General features: G+C 40.0%; 1 pseudogene; it reads right to left on the bottom strand.

The window, feature by feature from the left end:
- Positions 1-688: 688 nt before the first annotated feature.
- Positions 689-1296, bottom strand: LOC139414311 (transcription factor HES-5-like; annotated as a pseudogene).
- Between the last annotated feature and the right edge of the window lie 5177 nt (positions 1297-6473).

Below are 6473 nucleotides of genomic sequence, written 5' to 3'. Positions count from 1 at the left end.
CTGCAAACAAATGCATTTCTTACAGATATATATCTTAATATGATATGAGCATTTCAATGTTGTAACATTGGTAGTGAATCACAAAAAAAACAGGCTTGAATATCAAGCAAATCAATTAAAGATTTGTAAGTCATAAACAAGAAAATATTATGTGAAATTCCTTCACAGAAGTATAGTGTTGCATAATTCAAGAATTGAAACATTCTTTGTGCGCTTTCTCACCCAACGTGGGTAATAAATAGACTATAATGGGTCCATGATGAATGATAATTCAAGACAAATCTTCAAAGAAGATAAATTCACTCAAAAATATTATGAAATGAATTGTTCCTTTGTGGTTGTTTTGCATTTTCTGAACAATGCAGATTATAAACCATCTTTAGCAGATTGAGGAATTTCGTCTTAAATAGTAAGAATAACTTTACGTGATACTCGTGTTACATGAAAAGTGATGATATTTCCTCAGAGAGGAAAATAAAAAAAGTCATATCAATATGAACTTCCATTGGGAAGGCTTTTTCACATATTCATGAAAAAACAATGAACACAATCAAAAGATAACTTTTAAATGTCCTGCATAAGCAGAAGATTATGTCTCTATACATTGTCATTACTTTCCACAACATTAATGTAAGACCAACATGGTCCATTATGTTTGTCTCGGAGTGGAGCTCCAGTCTGTAAGACTCTACCAGGGCCTCCAGAGGGCGCTGTTGACTGGACTCTGCTCTTTGCTTATGCTGTGCTGGGGTGGTGGACTCAGCTGAGACAGGTCACTCTCCCTTCTGTTCTTATCAGAGGATGGCTGAAGTATCTGCAAGTGGCTCAGCAGTCTTCTCTGGAATGTGTCTTCACCTCATCCTTGGACAGGAAGTGCACAATCTCTTGGACACTCCTGGAGTAACCCTGATTGACAGGAGCTTAGCATGAGGAGTAGTTCACTGGCTGGTACTGTTGTTGTCGTATCAGGAAGAAAACTGTCAGCTCCAGGATGCCTGATTTCTCCATCTTGAAGTCTATTTCTTAATAACTTTTCCACTACTGGCTTTCTTAGCTGCAAGAAGAGAAGAGGAGAGTCATTAATAACCTTATTCTGATATGGCATTATTGAAACAAATAAACCATCCATCAAAGTAAATAAATGTCCTTGAATTTGAATCTTCAATTTACCTTATTGGTCAGACTCAGGTGCTCCTTAGAGTGGATAATTTCTGAAGTGATTGTAGGTGCCACGGCTGGATCTCTGTGCTGTAGAGGTCTCTGTGTAGAAAGTGATCTGATTTCTAATGCCTTCATCTCTCCTATATATAGTCCCAAATCTGAATATGAAAGTGTGTGTCTTGTGCTTGTTGGAGTTTCTCACAGACTGTAGCCAATGGGTGAGCTTGGGAGGACAATAAGGAATGTGAAGCTGCCACATGCTCAGTGTTCTTATTGCTGGGGGACAATGATCACGTCTCAGTGGAACAGGTGGAGGGGTGGTGGGTGATGGAGAGTGACACAGAGTGCTGTGTGAATCTGGGAAAGTGGTGACCCACAGATCTTGGGACCAATGACACTGACAGAGCACACGCTCATCATCACAATTTACATATGTAAGATTGACTCAAATACTTTTCAATAAAATTCCTAATAATTTTAGTTTTTTGCATTTTAGATAATTATTACTGTCCTGACATTGTAAAAATTCAATCCAATGTGAAGCACTTTGAATGGGTTCAAATACCTGCTCATATAGCCTAATTAGTCTAATTCAATAACTTATTTCCACTATTATAACTGCCATGTTGTTTAGCTGTTCAGATGATTCAGAAAATATGAATTTTATTTTTTCAATAAATATACTGATTTATAAGGTAATACTATTAAGTACAAAACATAACCTCAGTTTTCAAGCTTGTTTATTGTTGCTTCATTCACTTCCTGAAGTGTGCCTATTCCCCCACTGAGACTCACAGGTGCTGGTGGGACTGATGAATGACCATGAACTGTCTCTGCTCTCTAGAGCTTTCCCACACTCTGCCCATTGCGATAGCTTCAAATAAACAATAGAAGTGTGCACTGTTAAATGCTAATTCATCTCTACACAAGCCATTTCCAACATGCCCTTGGGATTAAAGCTCATGAGTACAATATTTCTCAATGAGGAAATAGACGAACACAAACATTTTGAGGTAAGTGTTGTCACATGAGTTGTTGGAACATTCGTCACATTCACCACTGCATCAAAACAGTGGTGGCAATCTCATTTACGAGTAATGAGAAACAATGGAAGACAGTGGAAATGTTTACTTTACTTAATTGAATTTTAGTTTTAGAGGGACATTGCACTTAATCAACATTACTGTTAGAAGTGCCCGTATTAGCCAGCCGACTAATTTTCATCATAGAATTTGGAATGTAACTATGAAACAGTCACAAGAAATGTTCACAAATCAATGATGAAGGTGCTTTTTAAAATAAAGCGTTTCACATGTTCGCTTTCAAAGGATAAATTAAGAGAGTCATCTCAGAATTTAAATATAAAGAAACTATTGAGGATATTAATCGATGGCTGAAAGAGCATGAGGAATGCATTTGGGATGTATTGGGAACCCCAACAACATCTATTCAAACCCCTCCTGCCATGCAGTGGGTCTTTGTGATAGCAGACACACTTATATTGTGTGTCAGGGTTCAGCAGACTGCATGCAGAAGTGTGGGAAGCCGTGTGTCTCTGTGGCTCCCAGCTCCAGAGAGTGTGTGACTGGGGCACACTCAGCTTTGTGCAGGGACCCAGCTGTGCTGTGAAGCTCAGAGGAGGGAAGTGTGCTGCCTGAGGCATCTGGGAAATCTGCGCCTGTAGACAAGACAGACATACAGGTCATCATCACCTCAGAGCTGCAGCACAGACGGAGAAGTGTGAAATAACTCCAATCTGATCAGTACTGTCACTCTCTCAAACAGCTTTCAGTAAAAGTTACAACATTATGAGTAGCCTTCCAGTGTTTTAAATGTATGTGTCATCTCACACGTATGTACGTTGTGGGATCAATGCCTGTGTCTTTGATCCCAACATTTAGCAGCAGATCTGGGGGTCACCACTTTCCCAGAGTCACACAGCGCTCTGTGAGTTACTCTCCATCACCCACCACCCCTCCACCTGTTCCACTGAGACGTGACCATTGTCCCCCAGCAATAAGAACACTGAGCATGTGGCAGCTCCACATTCCTTATTGTCCTCCCAAGCTCACCGATTGGCTACAGACTGTGAGAAACTTCAACATGCCCAAGACACACACTTTCATATGCAGATTTGGGACTATATATAGGAGAGGTGAAGCCAGTAGAAATAACTCTACACAGAGACCTCTACAGCACAGGGATCCAGCCATGGAGCCTACAATCACTTCAGCAAGGACCACCTGACTGACCAAAAAGGTAAATTGAAGATTCAAATTTAAGGACCATTATTCAGTTTGATTATTTGCTTCAATAATACCATATTCCAGAACAACGCTTTTAATGACACTCCTCCTCTTCTCGCAACTAAGAAAAACAGTGGTGGGGAAGTTATTCAGAGATCGTATCAACAGCAGCATTGAGCGGCTCAAGTCTCTCCTGGGTCCAGAGATCCTCAATCAGCAACACAACTTCAAGATGGAGAAAGCAGACATCCTGGAAATGAGTTTGCTTCCTGAGAGGACGGCAACACATCCAGCGAGTGAGCTCCTCCTTATGCTCAGCACCTGTCAATCAGGGTTACTCCAGATGTGTCCAAGAGATTGGACACTTCTTGTCCAAGGATGAGGTGAAGACACATCCCAGAGATGACTGCTGAGCCACTTCCAGATACTTCAGCCATCCTCTGATAAGAACAGAAGGGAGAGTGACCTGCCTCAGGCAACAGCAAAGAGAAGAGTCCAGTCAGCAGCGTCCATTGGAGGCCCTGGTAGAGTCCTACAGTCTGGAGCTCCACTCATAGAGAAAACCTATGGATCACATTGGTCTAAGAATAATGGCATTATTGTCATGGACACGAATGAGATCTTCTTTATGTTCTGCTCATGCAGGAGTTTCTAAAAGTCTTGCTCTGATTGAGACTGTTCATTTCAATTTTACTGAAGAAGTTTTTCTAAGAAAATGATCCATACTATGAAAACTACATTTTTGTAGTGTGATGGTATTATATAATGAATAACCTTTATGTTTTCTAAAGTGTGTTGATTATGTTGAATGGTTGTTCATGAGCAACATCAACTTTAAAAGTCCTCTATGGCTTTTACGCAAACTTTTGGTGATTGTCTAATGATCTGTTTTAAGGTCAAGTCTTAGAGAATAAGCAATTGTTTCCACTACATTTGTGTACTGATATAGTTTTATTTACATTGTATTGAGCATCTTATATGAAACATGTATTAGTTATCCATTTGATAATGATGGACCTAAGCTACAGCATCACTGTTCCTCCATGATGATGATTTACCCAAGCTGGGTATTATACCTGTAATCATCACTCTGTGATAAGCAATACTCTGATTTAAGATCAAACTTGTCAATTTTATTTCATGATGTTTTGTGATATGATAAAACATGATAAAACATTACCCGAATGTGTCTATTGCAGATTGATGAAAGCTGTCTCCAAACTCTTGTTAATTATCAACAATCCAGTGTGTCTTTTGTAAAGACAGTAAATGTAGCCTATATCCCCCATACTATTGTCTGGCAGCCCATACTCTGTCAGAGTAAGAATTGGAGATTTATCCAAGTTCTGTTTGTGATGTGTAATCACTTTGCACAATGTGTCTCATTGAGTACATTTTTTATAAATACAAAGTCAACCAAATTAAATACTTTTTCTTGTTCTTTACTTAGTTAAATGTTCTCATCTTTACTATTACAGCCTATATTTCAGTTCAATAATGTGTAGGCTTAGGCCTAAAAGTGAAATGATTACAAATTACAGTGGTGGGAAAAAGTATATAATTGTCATACAAGAGTACATGTAAAAAGTCAAAGTAAATGCAAATTCCTTATATTAAGCTAATATTATCTGCACGATTCTTTAAAAAATGTATTTACAGACCGATAGGGCACACTCCAATACTCAGACATAATTTACAAACGCAGGATTTGTGTTTAGTAAGTCTGCCAGATAAGACGCAGTAGGGCTGTCCAAGCGTTATATTAATATGTGACTGGATTGCACCATACTGCTGTCCTGTCTGAGCATTCGAAATATAACGAGTTTTTGGGTGTCTGTGATAATGTATGGGAGTAAAAAAATACATATTTTCTTTAGGAATTTGTCAAAATAAAAGTTGTAAAAAAATATAAATAGTAAAGTACAGATATCCCAAAAGTAGTACTTAAACGTATTTGTACTTACTGTACACCACTGTGTACTGGAGGTTTACGATGATATAATAAAGATTTTTGTTGCTCATCAAATGTATACCAAATAGTTTCACAAGTGTTCACCTATCTGTAGGCCTACAGCAAATATCACAGAAGACCAGGGATTTCCTAAAGCAAATATCACAGAAGTTCAGGGCCATGTTCAGTTGCCATACGTTATTGAATGTTGCAGATAGAAATGCCATGGATAGAGCGTGATGTGATTCCGTATTCTACATTTCAGAGGCATCTGAATGTTCCAAAACGTTGCGTCCTGCTAAACGCAGGATAGGCAACTGTATCATCGACTGACAAATTGCTATAACATATTATGTGGCTAGCTAAAACTTAAAATGCCTATCTGGGCGTTGTATGATCGGTCAGGCATCAGCAACGTCTTAGCTCTGGAACGCAGTCTTTTCCATCGAGGAATTTTCGATTTTTCATAGCTACCTGAACATCATTGCGCAACACGTCTGCTGCAATGGGCACACACCTCTGCGTAGGTAGTTGCTTCGCCTGCCAGATTGCCTGGATAGGTATTTTAAGTATGAGCTACCTTATAGCAATGGTGACACAGCCGATGATAGGTCGCATACCCCTGTGTAACGGATGTGAAATGGCTAGCTAGTTAGCGGTGTTCGCGGTGTTCGCGCTAAATAGCATTTCAATCGGTGACGTTACTTGCTCTGAGACCTTGAAGTAGTAGTTCCCTTGCACTGCAAGGGCCGCGGCTTTTGTGGAGCGATGGGTGACTGTTGTTAATGTGTGCAGAGGGTTCCTGGTTCGCGCCCGTTTATGGGCGAGGGGACGGTCTAAAGTTATACTGTTACACCTGCACAGATTTAGCATGCACCAACCAACGTTCGGGAACCATATTGCTATATCATATGACGTGGGTAGCATACCAGGCGTTGTACGATCTGGAATGCGCCAGCAAAGCCTGTGCAGAGGAATTTGCCCATTGGTTGATGCATGCAACGTCTGAGCAGAGGAACACGACCAATGAGGGGATTTGATTAATCTGGGCCCGGCGCCCTGTTAGGGACTGTGAAAGTTGAATGCATTCGAATTGGAAACTGGCTAAATCCCGG

Source organism: Oncorhynchus clarkii, chromosome 7, assembly GCF_045791955.1.
Source record: "Oncorhynchus clarkii lewisi isolate Uvic-CL-2024 chromosome 7, UVic_Ocla_1.0, whole genome shotgun sequence".
Lineage (NCBI taxonomy): Eukaryota > Metazoa > Chordata > Actinopteri > Salmoniformes > Salmonidae > Oncorhynchus > Oncorhynchus clarkii.
The sequence above is the reverse complement of the archived record's forward strand: the minus strand, read 5'-3'. Positions and strand labels throughout refer to the sequence as shown.